This window comes from Schistocerca piceifrons, chromosome 1 (assembly GCF_021461385.2).
Source record: "Schistocerca piceifrons isolate TAMUIC-IGC-003096 chromosome 1, iqSchPice1.1, whole genome shotgun sequence".
Taxonomy (NCBI): domain Eukaryota; kingdom Metazoa; phylum Arthropoda; class Insecta; order Orthoptera; family Acrididae; genus Schistocerca; species Schistocerca piceifrons.
Window position 1 is genome coordinate 476240397 of NC_060138.1, and position 22593 is coordinate 476262989.

Consider the following 22593-nt stretch of genomic DNA (forward strand, 5'->3'; position numbering starts at 1 on the left):
TACACTCACAAAAAAATCCTAGAACGTGATAACAACTCTAACATGAAAAAAAGTATTTACATGTGATGGGATGCGAAGCCACAACTTTCGACTCCAGGAGATACTACGTTATGTATTATACTCGCACTTAAGCATGTGATGTTTGTCTTCTGTCTTGATTATCATATTCTCCCTTGAAGTTTTAAATCGTTATTGCATTATTAAGTGACATTTAATGATAATGGTGACGTGTTTGCGATAAATTTTCTGTGCTCCGCTTGAAACTGCGTACCGCAAGTTACGAAACAAACGTGTTTCACACTTAATTTGTAAATTACTGACGATAATTACTCACCGACGAGAGAGAGCTCTTTTATGAAGATATAACCGTCGAAAAATCGATAAATAATTTGACATTTTATTACAGCAATAATTATAATAAATCATTCCAAGAATGTCGTGTTTTTGTAAATCTCCGGTACGCGCGCATGGGGGTTTTGTGAGACGTCCATATAGAGGTGATTTGATTTGATTTGATTTTATCAGGGAGCAAAAACAACATTGGCCAATCCCGCTGCTGCCTGCACCGAAACAAAGTTTATTGTGCGGTATCGTTCCCCGTGTCTCTAGTAAAGCCATCGAATGCCCCTGAACAGTGCAAGGGGATTCTTTACCAGTGCTTTGGTGGACACAATTTCTTCAGGTCTCGTTGATCCTAATATTATGTGTCTTTTAATCTCCAATGCCTCGCATTCGAAGATCAAATGTGATGCGGTTTCATCGCTCTCACCACACATCCTACATTTGGGGTCTTCTTCTATTATCCCCATTGTATGTAGGTGTTTTTTGAAATTCTCATCTTGTCAATAGTCCAACCATGAGTTTCATTTCTCTTCTGTTCAAGCCCAGGATTGAGAGACTTCTTTTAGAACATGGCTTCGACATAAATACCTTGCAATGTTTTTGTTTTTGGATCTTAGCCCAATATTCTACATGCTTTCTCCTTGTCCAGTCTCGTAGTTTTATTTTGATCATAGTCTTGGTGATTGTCAAGACAGGTTCCGGTCCAATAAATGGCGTCATCGCCCCTATCCTGGCCAACACATCGGCTTGTTCATTACCACTAATCCCTGAGTGCCCAGGGACCCACAATAGGTTTACCCTGTTGCTTTCCCCTAGCTCCACAAGGACTTTGTGGCATTCTGCCACGATCTTTGATCTTGTTGCAGAGGCTGCCAGTGCTTTCAGGGTTGCTTGGCTGTCTGAATAAATGAAATTGCTACGACCTCTCTAGCACCCCCGCAAATTCTCCTCCACAGTACTTGAAACACAGTGGTCATCTTTCCTAGAGATATTGCACTCTCCATCCTTGGCTGTACTCCGTATAACCCGGCCCCAACACCTTGATCTGTTTTCGAACCGTCAGTGAACCAGACTGTGTCCCCAGTACGGTGTCGAAATTTGTTCTCCAAGAGCTCTCTACTTCCAATTACTACATTCAAAGGCTTGTTGAAGCAGCTGGGAGTTATTGTATAGTCGGCCGGCATTTCCCCAACTATACCAATGTTTACCTCACTCAGTATTTCACTGTGAGATCCTGGATACCCAGGGAGTTTCAGTTTTTGCCAGTCTTCAACCTGTGTACTCTAGCTGCTGCCTCCATCTTTACCCGCAGGTATAATGGGGTCATGTCCAGCAAGTTCCCATCCCAGCAGTGGTTGTGCTGCTAATTCCGCCTGTAATGACTAAGTAGGCCAATCTCTGCACCTTAGCAAGCTCCTTAGCAACTACCTGCTGTTCTATCTTTCCCCACCACACTGTAGCCCCAAAAATGATCATAGGTCTTACTACTGTTGTGCATATCTGGTACATACTCTTGGGGCTTGAGCTCCAGTTTTTACCACAAGCTCGCCTGGTGGTACTCATTACCTTTCGCCTTGGAACAGGTGCTCCTTATGTGAGGGGTCCACGATAGCTTCTCACCCAGGGTTACCCCTAGATATTTCACTTTCCCCTTCGCTTATAGAGTTTCATTGAGAAGCTTGAGAACCCAATATGTGTGTTGGATCTGCTTCCTCGTAAATGGTAGTACAATAATCTTTTTAGGACTGACCCTTAGATCCTGTTTCCTGCACCGGTTTTGCAGAATGTTCAATGCTTCTTGTGCCATAGCTCTGACTGTACTTGAAAATTTGCCAAGTATTACTATGACAAGATCGTCTGTGTATCCCTGGCAAAAGTACTGTCTAGAGTTTAATTCTACAATGAGTTCATTCGCCACAAGGTTCCACAGTAGAGGGGACAGGACCCTTCCTTGTGGTGTTGATTACCAATTTTTTCTTGCATCATGATGGCTTCTACCTTTCTACCACTAAGAAGGGCTTTAACCCACCTGCAAACGGTGGTCTCCAAGCCATGCACCTCTGCTACCTTAACCATAGATTCGAAGGTCTTGTTGCTAAAAGCCCCTTCGATGTCCAAGAAGATGCAAAGGACTATCTCCTGAAAGTGCAGTGCTTTCTCCACCTTCCCAACAAGCTGGTAGAGTGCAGTTTCACACGATTTTCGTGGTAGATATGCATGTTGGTTTATACGTAGAGGGACCATAGTTAACCTCCTCTCCCTAACATGCACACTGACCAGATTTTCTAATGTTTTAAGAAGAAAGGAGGACTGACTGATTGGTCTCATATCTTTGGCCTTGGTATGATCAACTCTCCCTGGCTTTCGAATGAAGACAACCTTCGCTACCCTCCAGACGTAAGGAATGATTCCTGCTGCTAGGCTAACCCTAAATAACCTGCATAAGAATCTTATTAAGTTCACTGCTGCTTGTTGCAGGAGCGCTGGAAAAATTCCATCTGGGCCAGGAGAGATGAACCGTTGGAATGTTCCCACCGCCCATTGGATTCTACTATGGCCCACACATTCTCTGGAAGATTCCCAGTTCTCCCTTGATTTGAATCGCGCGCCAAAACCAAGACAACCAATCAGAGACTGTGCTCGACATCTATTGAGCAGCCCACAGAGCATCCCAGGGTGCCCCAGAGAGCATCCCAGAGTGCCCCAGGGAGCTAAAACACCAAGAAGAATCGCTTCTCGGCTTTTGGCAAGATCAGTGTGTAGTATTTGTGGCCCTTAAAAGGGCCGATTTGAGAACTGCTTTCAATGATTATATAAAGTACAATCACCCACAATACGACAATCTTCCAAAGAAGCAGGACCACTAGCCTTCACCCATAAGTGAGTACTGCAATCGGAATTTATCTTACAACGTCTACGACAAGACAAAGACAAACTCCCGTGCGGTAAAAGGTAGGAACCCTCACTAGCAATAATAATCTCAGAAACAGGTATAGTACGGTAAGCTAGGATTTCCCTAGTTTCAAAGGATTCTAAACCTGCTCTTCCTGCATTGTTACAAGCAACGAAAGCTACAGTTATCCATCCGTTACCCAAACTGGAAGAAGAAGAAACTTTCACTAAAGAAAAATTTAACTTCGCACCACAAAATAAAGTAGGTCCATGAATAAGAACAAATTGAGTAGTTTTACCTACTCCTCTTACTTCATTCTTTTTATCCTTCGCAGAAGATGTCGAAGCACCAAGAGTGCCGTCCACATTGACAAGTGACCTCGTCCTGGTCTATGTTGTCTGTCAGAGCCCACTGAGGAAAATGAGTCTTGAGGAGTAGTTCCAGGGTTTCATCTGCTGTCCTGCTTCCCATCCTGTTTCCTTAAAGTTCCTCCTGGATTAATTGGTATCCTAGTGAGGATTTTGTGAAGTCTGGCCTGAACAGCCGTATCCTCTACCTCCTCACAGAATACCTTCCAGGATGCTTGCTTTGCTTGCTTAATTGCAAGATTGTATTTGACAAGGGCCTCCTGACATTCTGCCCATTGTCCTTTCCTTCTTGCAAGGTTAAATAGTCTTCATACCTGTTTCCTCTATGATTCCAGGTTGTTGTTCCACCAAGATACATTCCTATTTGTGCACTTCTTGGTGGTTGATCAGTTGTCATGGTATGACCTCATGATGGCAGAGGTCACTGCCTCTGCTACCTCCTCAAATTCTACTGGATTCCTTATCGAAGTACTGACTTCGGATAGGCTTGAGTCGAGGTCCCTCCTATACGCCTCCCAGTCCGTTTTCCTGGGATTACTATAGGACAAGGTCTGTCTAATGCCCGTTTCAACCACGGACTTAATATACATGTGGTCTGATGAGGATGGCTCTAAAGTGACATGCCATTGTTTGACACAACTACCCATCAAAGTGGAACCGAAAGTTATGTCAATTACCTCTTCCCTTCTTATATTCCTAAATGCAGGTTCCTTGCCCCTATTGAGAATCTCTAAGTTACTAGCTAGAAGAAATTCTAGAAGGTTCTCACCTCTATTGTAGGTTTCGGTGCTGCCCCACACTAAGTTGTGTGCACTACCATCGCATCCAACCAATAGTTGGTCGCCCCGTTGTGCACAGACTTCCGTCAGTCTACTCACCTCCTGAGAAGGAGGAGCACTGTCCTCGTAAGGAAGGTATGCCGAGGCCATTACAAACTCCCTCGTGATACATTCCGCACGTTGCCACATCCTGATGGTCACTAAGTCCCTTGAACAAAAGTCCGCCAGAAGCATGAAGGGGATTCCATTTTTTAACATATATGCACGTTATGGAGTTTCTTATGTTTCTAACATAAACCAGCTTACCTCTAGTGCCGCCGAGGCCCGATACACGCCCTTTATATAAATAGGGTTCCTGAATCAGGGCCATGTCCAATTCTTGTCTTTTCAGAAGACGACTCAGGGCAGCAGTGGCCCCTTTACTGTCTTGCAGTTTAGCTGCAGCACATTCAGTCTCCATATTTTCGCCCTTGTTGGTTCTGATGTCTTTAATTACCCTGACGGCAATATGTGAGAACACCAAGAATAGTCTCAGCTCCTGATCCCGCACTGTCTTGAGGGACTTCTCTTTGACTTCCACCACAAGGTTTTGGCCGTTTGGTGCAGCCTTCCAGTTGATAACCTTCCAATTCTCTGTCGAGACTTTCGGGTTTTGAGACGCTATTTTCTCAATCAGAGTCTCTGGAGAGGTATCCTTAAGGAGTTTTGGCACCCAGGTTAATATCTTTGCGGTCTTGAAGAGCTCAGCCGCGGTCTTTACCGCAGCTTCACATCCTTCCACGGTGATATTAGGGGCACTTTTTCCTTAAGCTAGTCCACTGTACCCACCCCCTCACAGACAAAGATAAGAGCATTGTGATCCAGATGGAATCTCCTGAACTTGGGTCCTGGACCAGCGTCCCCCCCCCCCCCCAATCTTCTCAAATTTGCACGAGCTCCTCCTGCTGTGAGATGATATTGACCAGTGGATAGCCTTGCTGGATAACCATCATCTTAAAAAGCGAGACTGCAGTACTATAGCTCTGTTTCCATATTTCTTGCCTCCGCTTTTTCTGGATACTCTAATCCTGAGAAGTGGGAGTCTTAGGTTCCTCCCTTGTTCTCTTGCTGCCTGTCCTCGATGTAGAAGCGGTTTGTACACCACATTCGCCCGGGACAGTCTTTTCTTGGAAATCTTGGTCTCAAGCCCCTTTATTTTCCTCCACTTTTGTTGAGGAAGCCGCTCTTTTCCTTCCTTTAGCTTTTGTTCTCTAAGAAGTTCCCTCAACTGAGCCCCAGACAAGTCTTTGATCTTAATCTGGTCCAACATCTTAGTAACCATTGCCACTTCTTGAACAGGTCTGTCCCCCTGTTCAGCTGAGGGGATATTTTCCATCGGTTCCAGCCCCGATGTTTGGGTATCTGAGGTCTCAACTTGCCCCTCAGTATTGCTATTTTCTTTCGTGTCCATTTTGGTTCCACGAGAGTTGGGGATCTAATCGGTGCAACCCACGGAAAGGTTCTAAAGATGAATGGCTCATTAGAGACGGAGCTTTAAGTAGGACTGGAAGGAAAACCGGTCGTGTTCTTTTCAAAGGAAAAATTACAGCATTTGGCTCAAGCAATATCTGCTGAATGCGAGGCGTTATTCTCTGGAATGCCTTGTAATGCCTCGTTCTGTTACAAACTCTTCGCAGGAGCTAACTGGTAGGTGAATCAGCGCAACAGCTGCCTGGTATTTGCTCTATCGGTGCGGGTTCTGAGAGTTAATTGAGCGTCTCTTGTCTGCATGTAAAGAGAGTTTCATCTACAGCACTGCACTAACACTGTTGAGACCAATGAGAGACACAGCGAGAAAAATTGAGTGTTTTTTATTAGACAGTGACAGTGTTCTACCATTCTTGTCTTATTTCTTTCCCCAAACTTTTTTTCAAATCGTGTGTAGTCATTTCGTGCATATCCTGTCTCTACGAAAATTTCCGACAATTCTCCAACTTTTGCCTAGTTAACAACAAATTAAAAAATGAATTAATTTTTTTCAGCACTTGGTTTAGTGGCACAGACTGAGAAAGCTATTACGAAGGATGATATAGAAATAGTAATAATGCAGGTGAAGGAAGCTTCCTTCACCAAAAGAAAGCTGTTAATTTCAGATTTTCCTTCTGAATAAGGTAAGAATTTTGGTGAACCATACATATGAAATACGCTACCAGTACAAAACCAATAAAAAAGGAAGGAAGGAGAAAACAGGGTAACATTTTAAGTGTTTAGCAATGGAAGTTAAACTGGCAGACAAAGGATGACGTAAGGAGGTACTAGGCGGAATATACACTCCTGGAAATGGAAAAAAGAACACATTGACACCGGTGTGTCAGACCCACCATACTTGCTCCGGACACTGCGAGAGGGCTGTACAAGCAATGATCACACGCACGGCACAGCGGACACACCAGGAACCGCGGTGTTGGCCGTCGAATGGCGCTAGCTGCGCAGCATTTGTGCACCACCGCCGTCAGTGTCAGCCAGTTTGCCGTGGCATACGGAGCTCCATCGCAGTCTTTAACACTGGTAGCATGCCGCGACAGCGTGGACGTGAATCGTATGTGCAGTTGACGGACTTTGAGCGAGGGCGTATGGTGGGCATGCGGGAGGCCGGGTGGACGTACCGCCGAATTGCTCAACACGTGGGGCGTGAGGTCTCCACAGTACATCGATGTTGTCGCCAGTGGTCGGCGGAAGGTGCACGTGCCCGTCGACCTGGGACCGGACCGCAGCGACGCACGGATGCACGCCAAGACCGTAGGATCCTACGCAGTGCCGTAGGGGACCGCACCGCCACTTCCCAGCAAATTAGGGACACTGTTGCTCCTGGGGTATCGGCGAGGACCATTCGCAACCGTCTCCATGAAGCTGGACTACTGTCCCGCACACCGTTAGGCCGTCTTCCGCTCACGCCCCAACATCGTGCAGCCCGCCTCCAGTGGTGTCGCGACAGGCGTGAATGGAGGGACGAATGGAGACGTGTCGTCTTCAGCGATGAGAGTCGCTTCTGCCTTGGTGCCAATGATGGTCGTATGCGTGTTTGGCGCCGTGCAGGTGAGCGCCACAATCAGGACTGCATACGACCGAGGCACACAGGGCCAACAGCCGGCATCATGGTGTGGGGAGCGATCTCCTACACTGGCCGTACACCACTGGTGATCGTCGAGGGGACACTGAATAGTGCACGGTACATCCAAACCGTCATCGAACCCATCGTTCTACCATTCCTAGACCGGCAAGGGAACTTGCTGTTCCAACAGGACAATGCACGTCCGCATGTATCCCGTGCCACCCAACGTGCTCTAGAAGGTGTAAGTCAACTACCCTGGCCAGCAAGATCTCCGGATCTCTCCCCCATTGAGCATGTTTGGGACTGGATGAAGCGTCGTCTCACGCGGTCTGCACGTCCAGCACGAACGCTGGTCCAACTGAGGCGCCAGGTGGAAATGGCATGGCAAGCCGTTCCACAGGACTACATCCAGCATCTCTACGATCGTCTCCATGGGAGAATAGCAGCCTGCATTGCTGCGAAAGGTGGATATACACTGTACTAGTGCCGACATTGTGCATGCTCTGTTGCCTGTGTCTATGTGCCTGTGGTTCTGTCAGTGTGATCATGTGATGTATCTGACCCCAGGAATGTGTCAATAAAGTTTCCCCTTCCTGGGACAATGAATTCACGGTGTTCTTATTTCAATTTCCAGGAGTGTACAATGATGGAAAAATCTCTCCCGTGTATCAACATGGAAAAAGTGTGCCAAACAACTGCGTGACTTAAGACCAAAAGAGAAACAAGCTGAAACAGGTACAAAGATGTTGGTGATGATGGAAAAGGTCGTTCGATCTTAATACGGGAAGTAAGCAGTGCAGTAACAGCAATAAGAAAGAAGAACCCGTTACGCACTCGTCTGATGCTGTGAAAACAATTTGAACACTTGGGGAAGTGGAGAAACGATGGAAGAAATAACAATGATATGCAGTAAAATATGCGATACAGCTGAAAGCTTCCTGGAAACGTCAACGATGCCAATCATACTTAAACAAGAAACTAAGAACTGTGGTGACCACAGAACGATTAGCATTGTTTCACATGGGGCAAAGGTGACAGTAGCAATCCTAAGCAAGAGACAGTAAAACATACGAAGACAATCTAATTGAGGAACTATTTGGATTCTGATGAAACAGAAGAGTATAAAATGCAACACGACTACTATGGACCTTAGATGACAGATTCAGTCAGAAGAAGAAGATCTTATTACGAATTTTATAGATCTTGACAAGGATTATGATAGCGTAGAATGAGACAAACTTTCATCAGTAACGAAAAAAAGAGTGTGGACTTGAAATACAGGTGATTATTTATGAACTGCGTTTAAAACAAAAGCCAGTGGCCAAAGAAAGGGCAGGATTCCATTTCACTAGTGGAACTAGTGGACTGCCACTTATCTGCCACTCTTATCAACATACATGGTGCCTGTAAAAAGAAGTTTTATGTTCTTATAGGGGACAATACATGTCAAAATTGGAAAAAATGGCCTATAATCATATGCCCGGAAACAAGTACTCAATGAAATATAGACCGTTCTGAACTGTTACATTCATTTGTCTGTCGACACTACAGGAGTTGTCCAAACGTGGTTGCCATTCTTTCTTGAACGTCCTTCTCAAAGAATCATGGATCAGATTTGGTGACATGTATTGGGAATACGCTCCTGTAACTTGTGCTCACTGTTGATGGGTAAGAGATCCACACATAGAACTAAATGTCCAGATGTACAGAAATTTAAGGGATTAAAGTCAGGTGAACGGGGAGTCCATGCTACTGGACCACGTCGACTTATCCATCGCTCCTGAAACGTTTCTATGTGTTGTGCTGTCACACGAAGAGTAGAAATAGGGTGGTGACATGCCACGCAAAAATCACGTTCGATACCTTTCTGCAAGGGTAACGTTCTCTAACAATAGGACTAAATTTATCCGTTTCAGATGTTCACACTCCAAGAAATCACTAGTTTTGTTCTAATGCCAGCACAAACACAAAATGACAATTACGAAATGTAATTATCAGTAATAATAACTTTTGTTAATTTATTTAAAGGAAGAAGGCAGATTATATTTCCGCTTACATATCCCTTTACGTTCTGGCTTGTTCACTGACGAAATTTTTGGAAGAGCTGCAATATTTATGGCCGTGTAAAGATGGCAAAATCATAAGCGCTAGAACTAGTGACATGATGAGAAATCAACTGTTATTAAATTTTAGGATTTAACTTTCAATTTATAACGATTAAATAATTTCCAATATTCTGGAAGGCATGACGTCAGCAACTATTCTGGTTAACCAAAATAAGCAATAAATTGCAGAGAACCGTCGAAGCTGCAGTATATTAATTTACCTTATTACAGCCGGCCGGTGTGGCCGAGCAGTTCTAGGCGCTTCAGCCTGGAACCGCTAGACCGCTGCGATCGCAGGTTCGAATCCTGCCTCGGGCATAGATGTGTGTGATGTCCTTAGGTTAGTTAGGTTTAAGTAGTTCTAAGTTCTAGGGGACTGATGACCTCAAATGTTAAGTCCCATAGTCCTCAGAGCCATTTGAACAATTTTTTTTTGAAATTATTACTTAATGATTAGTTTCGCTACTAAGCCTAATCAAATGGTGCAATAAACTATGCAGTAACATACATTACAACAACCACATGAATTAATATTGAAACTTCAACGGTTCTTTGCAATTTATTGCCTAATTTGGTTAAAAAGATAAACTCTTTTCTTTGGAACTAGAAAATCCTGAGAGCTTGACATCAGCAAATAAAATGCTACCTCCGATAGCATTACAATCAGAGGACTCAGTGTAGGGACAAACACCATCGAAAAGAAATGAGAAATGAACCGTAACAGGCAGACGGTTGCATTACTGAGTACTGACCGTTCGCGGCAAAAGAAAAACTGACCCATAGCTCAATAAGTTCTCGTATCTGGGCATACTTATATAGAGTTGTTTTTATATAGCTATGACGAGTACTTTCACCGTGGTGAATTCTGTTTTATGGGCATTAGACAGTGGTCCAAGGCATATTTCTTTGTCTAAAGTTGAATCTTCCAGTGCTGGAGACTTCATCAGAGGCTATAAAGACTCAAAAAGCAAGTTCCAACTTAAACGAGCTCCGCAGAGCGAAGTGCTTTCTGTCTTTATTGCCACTTAGATATCTGAAGTATTATTTTGTCTCGGAAAGGTGCCTTAGACTTCGGCCTAACGCCCACAACAAATTTCGCCAAGGAATCAAATATCAACCGTGACAGCTTGCAGTGTATGATTCTATTATCTATTCGACTAAGGAACCTCCTTTTCTTTACATCTAATACACCTAAAGTATGTGATAATGAGTTTCTCGGCAAAGAACAACGGGAAAATTCATTTATGACTGGTAGCAGAACTGGACTTTTGCTATTAATTCCGGAATGGTGTTCAGCAAGGGTGTCAAGCTAATGGCTCTGGGGGGAAGGGGTGTACATGTTGCCCTTACAAGTTATTTCTGCGGCCTCCTCGACAGTACAACGGTATGTAAATATCTCGCACAAAACCCGACCAGCATTGAATATTTTGATAGACGTCTACTACATGACTGGTCCAAGGAGTATAAAAGTAGATTCCACTCAGGTGTTTTGCAGACTCCTTCCAGAACACGCTGCTATCAGGCCCATGGAGCAACAGTATTAGCTTTGAAAAACCAAAGGTCGCAATGCTGCGGATTCAAGTACAAACAATAGACCGACTTCGACCAAAGTTTTTGACGGTACAGTCCGTCGTCGTGGGCTTTGCTCCCTTGGTCTGCTCGGCACATATCGGTACAAGTCGGTAGTCTTCGTGACTGTGACGTCATGATGTTTCCCACTGGTGCCAACAGCAGCGTTCAAATATTTGTACAACTGTGCGACTAACCTGGAGCCCGGAACCTGGCACCTGTTGCAGGTTGACTAAATGCTACCAAGAGCAACAAAAATTAAATTTTCAATATTTTGCGGAATTATTGACCGAATTTAAACATTTAAAAGGTTGTCATAATCTACTCATTAAGATCTATAATCTTATGTCAACAGTTAGACACAATAAGCCATGTGTTGCATTTAGGAACTGCATGTTTTTCTTGAGCCAGTGTAACTCATAGCGCCTAAATACCTGTACTCATTCTTGCAGTATTCGACGATGAAAGCACTTAGCGATTTCGAACGCACTTTTTACATAATTTAAAACATTTTTGAAAATTTTTCTCGGCTGACACCTCCCTCACCCCTCCCTCCCCCACAAAATGATGAAAACAGTTTATCGTTTACTATGAATGTATATGCAAAACTGTGTCATTGGACGACATCTAATTCAGGAGATATGACGTCATAAACATTGAGATGCGTGAAAAACTAGCTTTTGCTTAAAACGGATCTCAAATTATCCAGACTGTATTTATCTAGATTTTGATAGTGAGAGCACTTAGTGACTTCCAACAAATCTTAAGCACAGTTTCAAACCGTTCCTAAACTTTGTCTCGCTTGCAAACTTGAAATCAAATATTTAACACATTAACTCATTCGTAGAGTCAAGGGAGTTGTGTTTTAAAGAATTGGGGTTTAGTGGTTGTGGCTGCTTGGTGAACGGGTGTTCAGTAATATTTGGAAATTCGCTGGGCAGCCTCACGTTAGGTTCCTTAGCGACAAGGATACAGCAGAGATCGTAGAGAGCGTCTCACTAGGGCAAAGTGCGAAAGCAGAAAACCTCTCCCAGAGTGGGCCTTGAACTGTGGGAAACCCTGTTCTTTCGTAGCGCCAGTGCAATGCAGCTAAAGGTCTGAAGCTGCCGCTTCTAGTAGCCTCCTAGCGTCATCCTGTGATCAGCTGGGAATCTTTTTGACTGACTGACCTTAACGTGGCCTGATGATATTCAGGGACATACAGCAGCTAAAGCGGCCCCCATACTCTCAATAGTATTGTCACAGTAATATTGTGAATATGTAGTGCGCGAAAGTGCGTGGCCGAGAAGGGCACATTATTATTGCGTTATACTTGTGGGCGGAACGCGCCTGTTAGAACTTGCATCAGTGGCGAACCAATCAGCGCTCGACGATATGTAACTCCCATATACTGCGATTTAGATACTTGCCTTGTGAAATACAAGCAGAAAGTACGTACAGAGGGAAAAACAAGTCCGAGAAGCTGAGTATTTCAATTCACCAGGGGTTCTTTCATGTCAGCATAGTCTCGGAAATCACAACAACAACTAATTTCAATTAGAACACGTGAACTGTGTAATTTATCGTGCAAATGTGCTGGTTTCTATGTATTCCTCTTCTATAACGACTGTTGCAAACGAAGTGAAACAATAATATTTATGGAAAGTTTGTTTGATCTTTTTGCAGAAAATTAAACATGTACGCTCATTGCACAGTTTCCCTTATCTTCTGCTGCAAATAAAATAAATATTTCTGTTTGATGTCATGACAACATGATCTTCAGTTTCCACTGCTGTTCTGGACAACATGGTATTTGGCGATTCCTGATTCATCATGAACTTCACTTCTTCCAAGACGCACAAGATGCTTTCAAATACACCTTCCAGCCAGTTTTCTGATTTATGTCATTTACGTTTTTCAAGTCTTTGCGGAAATTCGTTCCGAGCGAATAGAAATGTTCTTGGCTTCATCAGCAAATATCGTGTCGTGCGCAATACATCTCTTACAAAGTACAGTACACTGAAAGAGCGCTAATATCTTTAAAACTCTGCAGTCTTCTTCAGTATATAGCTCAAATGGTCAACACAGATTTCAGGTGGTCTATATTATTGCATAATACTCATTGTGCAGTAACTTTGAGCATGTTAGGAGTCCTTAAGGCTGGTAAACAGCTATGCTGTCCAACAACTGTGGAGTAGGCACGTATACCTGACTATAAAATACTAAGAACGCGTTCATAGTTTAAGAATTAAACCGAACAGACTGTAAAACTGACTAAACGACCAGTGTACATACACTAAAAAAAGTCATACCACGAAGAAATTATCCGAATGGGACAGATATCGGTATGTGTGTTGTACATGTATAGGCAAACAAATGATTACAGTTTCAGAAAAACTGGATGATTTATTCAAGAAAAAGAACTTCACGAGTTGAGCAATTCAATGACGCACTGGTCAAACTCTGGCCCTTATGCAAGCAGTTATTCGGTTTGTCATTGATTGATGGAGTTGATGGATGTGCTCCTGAGGGAAATCGTGATAACTTCTTTCCAATTGGCGGGCTAGACCGTCAAAACCCTGAACCGATTGGAAAGTCCTGCCCAAAACGTTTCAAACTTTCGCAGTTGGGGGGCGGAATGGGGGAGAAAGATCCTGTGACCGTGCTGGCCAAGGTAGGGTTCGGCAAGCAAGAAGACAAACAATAGAAATTCTCGCAGTGTGCAGGCGGGCATTAACTTGCTGAAATGTAAGACCAGGTAGCACTCCATTAAGGGCAGCAGGACAGGGCCTAGAATAATGTTGACGTACCATCGCACATTGTGTGTGCCACGGATGACAACCAGTGGGTTCCTACAATGAAAAGAAATGGCATGCCACGTACATGAAATCTTCCGATTTCCTTCCCATTCGGATGATTCATTCGTGGTTCGCATTTTTTGGTCTTAGAGTGTAATTTGGAGACAAAAGTTGAATGTGATTCTTCAACTTTTCCCAGTGTGATTCATGACGAAATGTTTCACGATTGAATGGCCAGATGTCACTGTGCGCGGACACAATTTATCGACTAGTAACCTGTTGCTATCATTACGTGTGATGATAAACTGGTGACCTAGAAGTTGGCATGGGACTTTTATCTTTCAACGCCTTGTCCCCTACCTGCTGCTCTGCCCGAGGTCTGCGTCTAGAAACAGGCGTGCGTCTAGCGTCTCCTCTGCCCCTCCCGCCGCTATGCCGCACTGTCCGCGGTCAACGCCCAGGGACGCGTGTTGTCGGCGTCTCCATTTCTGCTCCGCCTGCCCCTGAAAGTTCGTCGTGGGATACCTTCTTCCTCTTCTTAATAAGACTATGTGCGGTTTCCCAGGCATTGTCCGCAGCTCATGGTCTAGTGGCTTGCGTTGCTGCCTCTGGTTCAGAGGGTCCCGGGTTCGATTCACGGCCGGGTTGGGGATTTCCTCTGACCAGGTACTGGGCGTTTGTGTTGTCCTCATCATTTCACCACCATCATCATCATCATTAGTGACAGTGGCTGGATCTGACTATGTAAAAAATTCGATTGTGCACAAATTGGGACTTTGTACGGGTGCTGATGACCGCGCAGTTGAGTGCCCCACAAAACCAAACATCATCATCACTTCCCAGGCATTACTAAGGATTTAGCCACTATCACAACTCATCAGATGTTCCCTTACTCGATTCTTGACAGGTTATTAAGTGACAAAAATGGTTCGATGGCTCTGAGCACTATGGGAGTTAACTTCTAAGGTCATCAGTCCCCTAGAACTTAGAACTACTTAAACCTAACTAACCTAAGGACATCACACACATCCATGCCCGAGGCAGGATTCGAACCTGCGACCGCAGCTGTCTCGCGGTTCCAGACTGTAGCGCCTAGAACCGCTCGGCCACTCGGGCCGGCTATTAAGTGACAGCCTGCCGCGGTGGCCGAGCGGTTCTAGGGGCTTCAGTCCGGAACCGCGCGTCTGCTACGGTCGCAGGTTCGAATCCTGCCTCAGGCATGGATGTGTGTAATGTTCTTAGGTTAGTTAGGTTTAAGTAGTTCTAAGTTCTAGGGGACTGATGACCTCAGATGTTAAGTCCCATAGTGCTCAGAGCCATTTGAACCATTATTAAATGACACTGTCTCAGAAGTTAGAAGTCTCTATCCGAACCTTACTGTGATCGTAATCTATTCCGTTTAATTCCGCCTGGGCAGATTTACGCGACGGCCGACTTGTTAGGCTGTTGCAGTCTGGTGTGCCTTTGATGTTCATGGCAATGATCCACAACAGTACTCACCATCTGACCTACGTATGTCATGACAAGCTGGACTTCTGTAGTCAGAAGTCATCCTCAGCCCTATCTGTCAGTGCCCATGCTTTATCTTGCGGGCGGGAAACAGTCTTCACTTTGAGTTCCTGGAGAATTCCTCCTATCTTTCCGGATAATGCACCACAAAATGGAATAAACACAATGATAGCATCCTCCTAAGGTTTCTCTTCTGTTTCCTCCGGCTCTTACTGTCGGTGACGGTGTGGGACCTATGAATACCAATGTTTTGGGCAGCCCGTTCCTCTTCAAATGCTCTGAGCACTATGGGACTTAACTTCTGAGGTCATCAGTCCCCTAGAACTTAGAACTACTTAAATCTAACTAACCTATTGACATCACACACATCCATGCCCGAGGCAGGATTCGAACCTGCGACCGTAACGGTCGCGCGGCTCCAGACTGTAGCGCCTAGAACCGCTCGGCCACTCCGGCCGGCCCCGTTCCTCTTCGTGTCTGTGTGTAGGTATAGGCAAGGGTGCGCCTTCTTACAGCATTTTCCTTTGCCCAATGTGCCACCTGCTTTTCTTTTTACCAGGTAATTCAGGAAAGGGAACACAATATCCACTTCAACTTCCATGGTAAGCTTGCCGTTCTAGTGTACGGAATCGAGGTTTATGAGGAAATCATTCAGCACATCTTTTCCATGTCGACATGTTTTCTTGTCAACGGTTTTTGTTGTGAGCAGATGAAGGAGAAGCCAAACATAGTCCGCTTTCGCCAGTTGTCTCCAACATGTATATGGAACATTTCAGGGAGGAAGACTTGTAATCAGCTCCTTGGAAACCTATCTGTTTTTCCAGAATGTCGACGACACCTCTGTCATTAGCCACATGGAAGAGAAGTGATGACTATTTTCCTCATATATCTCAGCTCAAAATACCAGAACAGCAGTTTTACCATGGAAGGATAAGCATATGGAACACTCCCTTTTTTGAATTTTCTGGTGAAAGGAAGAGTGGACAGCACGTTAGCTGTCGGCGTACGCTGTAAGAAAACGCACCCTGGCCTACACCTATACATAGGCGTGTGGAGCAACGGAGTGCTCAAAACACTGTTGTACATAGGGCTCATCCCCTCTCCGACACTGAGAGTTTCAACCAAGAACTTGAACATCTGAGGACGTTGTTCCGGAAGAACGGTTACTCAGCTGACAAATTCGGAGTGCTCCACACCCTACACTGACTGTACGACTGGCAGAAACGGAAGAGGAACCTTAGAAAGATGCAATCACCGTGTTTATTCCAGTTTGTGGTGCGTTATCCGGAAAGATAGGACAAATTCTGCAAGTGAAGATTGCTTTTCGCCCACAAGCTAAAACATGTGCACTGACTGGTAGGGCCAAGGAACTCTGACTACAGGAAGTCCGGGGCCCTATGAAATACATAGGTCTGATGGTGCGTACTGTTGCAGATAATTGCCGTGAACACCAACGACACATCAGGCTACAGCAGCCTAAAAAATCGGCCGTCGTGGAATGCTGTTCTGTCGGAATTACACAGAACAGATTACGACTACACTAAGATTCTGACAGAGATGCCTAACTTCTGGGACAGAGTTATCAAAGAACCTATAGAACTTCGAATATGGGAACAGCTTAGTCATGTCTGGGAACCCGCACTTAGTCTGATTAAGAAAAGGAAGGACTTATCCCATAACTAACTGACTTCAGGGGCAGGCGGAGCAGTAGCACAGACATCACCAGCATGCGTCCCTGGGCTCTGACCGCGGACACAGCGAGTAGTCAGTGAGAGGTGGAGGCGCACTAAAAGCGTCACGTCAGTTCATCAGCACACATGACGATGGGAACTTGGTCGTTTGCCGACATACTGTGTCCGTTAGATACTAACATTCGGCTGTTTACTCGTGAACTATCTCATCAACAGATGGACGCACTGTAAATAAACATAAGGCAAAAAAGGCCTCGAGTTGTTTTGTTAGATTTGTAGATAATTTTCAGAATGAACCCTGCAACATATTTGACACAGACTGATTATCGTCAGTGTCGTTACCAGTTTTAATTTATGGCAGTATGACAGTGGAGTTTGATGCAATAGTCATAGCAAAACTAGGGGCAATTTACAGATGTGTATTGAGAACTACTACGAGAAACAGCAAATTTTACAAACGGATCAGGGAAGGGACTGGAGTGGAAGACGTAATTAATGAAATGGGCGGAAAAAGTACCCAGGGAGTAGGGTGGTAGACAGACGAAGGAAGTTCTGTTGTAATGGATGTAATGAGTAAGAAAAGAGTGACACGACGACCTAACGAAAAATGTATAGGTGTCATTAGAAAACGGTCAAAAACAGCGTGGATACATATAACTGAAAATCTGAATAGTCGCGAGGCAGGCTTTATTCTCCATGGATCAGTTGCGACTCATGTACTGTGTCTGATGATGCAAGAGAGCTTGTTCTCGCGTGGGAATGTTCCGAACGCCACACACAAACATTCTCTGATCAGAAGTATCCAGACACACCTACGTAATGAAGACTTGACCGCTAGGTGTCACTAGGGGCGGAGCCGCCAGTATAAAATGGATCAGGGAGTACTGTGTCGGCAGTACCGGGTCAGGGCTGGAGTTCCCCAAGGCTCCGTCCTTGGCCCCATACTCTACATCCTGTATACCGCAGACATGCCGCGAGTGGACAGGGTCCATCTCGCCCTATACGCGGATGATACGGCGATGTACACGAGAAGCATGAATGCAGCTCTGCTCCAACGACGCATGCAGGCAGCAGCTGACACACTTAGACATTGGACCAGGAGGTGGCGCCTCAGCTTCAATGGTACTAAGACGGAAGCCCTCCTCATCACCAAGAAGCATATCCCAGCCGACTAACACAGATCACCATCAGGGGAACTGCCGTACCTTGGGGCACTACAGCCAAGTACCTGGGTGTGATGCTGGATGGAGGGCTCACATGGAGACACCATATCGACGACATCGTCAAAAAGGTCAGGGGTAGAATGACTCAACTCTACCCCTTCCTAAATCCGTCAACTGCGCTCCCACCAGAACTGGGTGTTGCACTTTATCTTACACTCGTACGCCCGCTCATCGACTACGCCGCTGTGGTTTGGGGCAATGCTGCAGCGACCCACGTCGACCGACTCCAGAGACTTCAGAACCGAATTCTACGTCTGGCATTGCACCTCCCTCAGGACTTTCCGTCAGGCGGCCTTAACCGAGTCTACAACATCCCAACTGTTCGAGACAGGTTTCGTCAGGCTGCACGGCTCTTTTACGAGAAGAACGCCCGGTCCACAAATCCGCTCCTTCGAGCACTGGGCCAACGGGTACAGCGTCTTAACGCAGCCAGATGGCCCCGCCTGCTTCGCGACCAATAAGTTGCCGGCACGTCAAGAACACTGTCCCACCAAACTGACAGGACGTAAGACAAGAAGAAAGGACAACTCACACGCACCGTCAGTTTGGAGGAATAGCCTTCCGGCTTAGACTCCACCAAACCACAGGGGCTCATCTATCACTGTCAGGCAGCAGCAGCAGTGTCGGCAGTAGAGAAGCAGTAACAGCAGAATGGGTCACTCATTAGATCTCAGCGACTTCGATCGTCGACTAGACATTGAATATCACTTGAGTGATAAATCCATGAAGGATATTCCAACCCTTCTAATGCAAGCGAAGTAGACTATTGTTGATGTGATTGTGACGCGGAAACGCAAATGAAGGACCATAGCTACACCAGGCACACCCCCTGTGCTGACAGACCATCGAGCAGTGAGAACTGTGATCGTAATACGATCGCACAAAATCCTCGGAAGGGCCCACTCGTGATTTCTAAAGTGCTACCAGCAGTCTGGCTAGCACAACGACTGTGAGTGGCGGTTAAAAAGAATTGAATAAAATGGTCGAGATGGTGTTAAGGGCGACGCCACTGCACAGTGGATGACTGGAAATGAGTGACTTGGAGTGATGAATCACGATGTACCCTGTGACAATCCGATAGAAGGGTTCGGGTTTGTCGAATGCCTGCAGAACATCAGCTGCCATTGTGTGTAGTGCCGACAGTAAAGTACAGATGAGGTGGTGTAGCGGTAAAGAGCTGTTTTTTGTGATTACTGTGTGGCACCCTTGTTACGCTCAAGAAATCGCTAAATGTGGAAGTATATGAACAAGTATTCCAGCATTGTGTACTGTGTAAAACAGAGGTGAATTAGGCAGACGATGACTGAATCAGCATGACAACGCACCTTGCAAAACATCATCTGTAAAGCAAAGGACAACATTCCTGACGACGCCGGCCAGAGTGGCCGACCGGTTCTAGGCGCTACAGTCTGGAACCGCGCGACCGCTACGGTCGCAGGTTCGAATCCTGCCTCGGGCATTGATGTGTGTGATGTCCTTAGGTTAGTTAGGTTTAAGTAGTTCTAAGTTCTAGGGGACTGATGACCTCAGCAGTTAAGTCCTATAGTGCTCAGAGCCATTTGAACCATTTGAACTTTCCTAACGTGGGTTGGACTGCCCAGAGTCCCGTCTTAAACCAAAAGGAACACCTTTAGAATGAGTTGGAGCGTCAACTTCGTACTAGACCCCAACTCCCAATATTACTAATTTCTAGCATTTCGGCTCTCGATGAAGAATGGGCTGCCATTCTCTACAAACATTCAGAAAAATGGCTCTGAAAACTAAGGGACTTAACATCTGAGGTCATCAGTCCCCTAGACTTAGAACTACTTAAACCTAACTAACTTAAGGACATCACACACATCTATGCCCGAGGCAGGATTCGAACCTGCGACCGTAGCACCAGCGCAGTTCCGGACTGAAGTGTCTAGAACCGCTTGGCCATAGCGGCCGGCAGACATTCAGAAACCTCACTGAAAGTGTCCCCAGCTGAGTTTAACCTATCATAAAGGCGAAGTTTGGAATTACCACGTGTTGAAGTCATCTGGCAGCGTCCGGATACTTTTGGATAGTGTATGCTCCTGCTCGTTGCTCAGACTATGGTACGTCGCTTATTACCGAGAATAAACTAGACGGATTACGATGTCTGAGAAAAACATTGCGCAGTACAGCACTTCTGCCGGTGTGTCAGCAGCAAATAGTCACACAGTGGGCACCAACTCAAGCCAAAATGCTACAAAGAAATTGTAGTACCCTGACTGACCAGCTGGTAAACTGTTACTCGACATCAGTACCTTAAACATCATAGAATATGCTGGAAATGGCCACCGCTGACGTCAATGCAGCGCTGTGCTCTATTTCTCAAACTGCGAGACACGCGTACCAGCTTTGCTTGATGGGTGGCAGCAATAGCGTTTGCAGAGTTCTGCTGCTTCTATTTCAGCGTGTGAAGATTATATGAGTAGACCTAACCTTCAATTTACCCCCCTGGTAATAATCTTGTGCCCACCTCGATCACCTGAGAGGTCAGGTGATCGAGGTGGGCACAAGATTGCACCGCCTCTGTTGAATGTCCTCTCCTCATCCAACACGTCATGGCCTCAAGGCGTTGTCTGCTGTTGCTCCATCTTGCTGAAAATATCCATATAAACGTCCATCTTCTGTGAGTTGATCCAGGTACGGATTACACAGTTTCTGCACATAAACGTTGGCGTTAACAGTTTAGTGGAGGAATCGTGTTATGATGCGAACACCGGGCATTTTACACCAATCTCAAGACCTAAGATTATGCAACGCATCTTCAAAGTACTGATGGGGATTTTCTGATGTACAGTGGCGCATGTTCTGTGTGTTCGCATACCCTGACAGGCTGAATCGGACCTCACCTGAAGGACTGAAAAAGACTGAGGATTTGAAATCATGCGGGAGATGTCCATGGGCAGGTGTGTGACAGCTACTGATTAGTACAACGAAATCACGGTTTCCAGCACTTTCTATAATGGGCAGTTCTCCCGTTCATTAACAAGGGTCAATTCCGAGTCGTCAGGCACTTTTTCTGTGATATTTCGGCAGATATTTGCAGTGTCGGTTTTGGATTGTGTATCTGGACTCATCCCAAACAATTACTGCTCGTGACGTCTTTCATGTGACACCCAGTGTCAATAGACAGCTTCGGTTTGTTTCACATTACAAACAAAATTATTTTTAAATTGGAATTTCACGTGTCCATTCGACAGAACGCTCCCAAATTAGTGTAATCCGATATTATTTTTATTGATATGTATTAACAGGGACAATGAAAGAATAAAGATCAATCCAGCAGTGACCCAGTAGCTCAGCATGCTTGGCGACAGCAGTTAGCGCCGGCCAGGGCGGTGCTGGAGTACTGGTTATTCTTCGTGCGCTAGTGTCCCTGTTAATACATGCGCATAAAACGAATATCGCACTAGTCTAATCTGAGACAGTTCTGTCGAATGAGCACGTAAAATGCTTTTTCAAAAAGTTGTAGCATGAAACAAACCAATGCTTCCCGACGATACTGTGCGTCGTACGAAATATGTGATGAGCACTATTTGTTTGGGCTGACTCCAGCTACGCAAAAAAAACGGACACAACAAGTATTTGCTGAAGTTTGAGAAAACGCACCTGCCGACTGTTCCAGATAAGGGTTTCTCTCTCTGAAGCCTACAAAATCATAAGTAAAAGAAATATTTATTTAGACAGGTAAATGTAAAAAAAACCTCTTTCTGCGGAGCTATGAACATTGTATATGTACTTATTTTACAAAGAGTTACAACATGTTATAATCTTTTTAACTGAATTTTTAAGCCAAGTGCGTACAAATTAACTTGAATCCAATTTCTATCAATTTTATTTAGGAAGCTAGAAGCGTTCGAAATCTTATGAGTGGATGCAACATGCTATCCTTAACTGGCTGCGTTCAGATGGATGTTCTGATGGAGGAATGCTCACTTAAATGATGTCCAAGGAGTGCCTATTTTCCTGAATGCGCAAGTCAATGCGCGTTGCAAATGACCTTCGTGCATGTAAAGTCGAAGCTAGTATGGTTTTTTTTTTTCAATTTTTAGCTGCAATCTAAAGTTCTTGTAAGGAACATAATAGTGGTAGAAGGTTTGTTAATTTTGGCGTTGAAACTTTTCCCAAAAATATCGGGGAAATGCGCTAAAACTGAAAGACAACGCAGCTAAAAGAATTGGCTATGGTGGTTAAAACACGGCTGAGTGCAGCTACCTACGCTACCAAGATA

General features: G+C 45.1%; 1 non-coding gene across 1 annotated transcript; it reads right to left on the bottom strand.

Annotated features, from left to right (window-relative positions):
* Nucleotides 1-14956: 14956 nt before the first annotated feature.
* On the bottom strand, nt 14957-15040 carry Trnas-gga. Its single transcript is given in 2 exon segments — nt 14957-14991; nt 15001-15040. It is a non-coding gene; the product is annotated as a tRNA-Ser (tRNA).
* Nucleotides 15041-22593: the final 7553 nt, after the last annotated feature.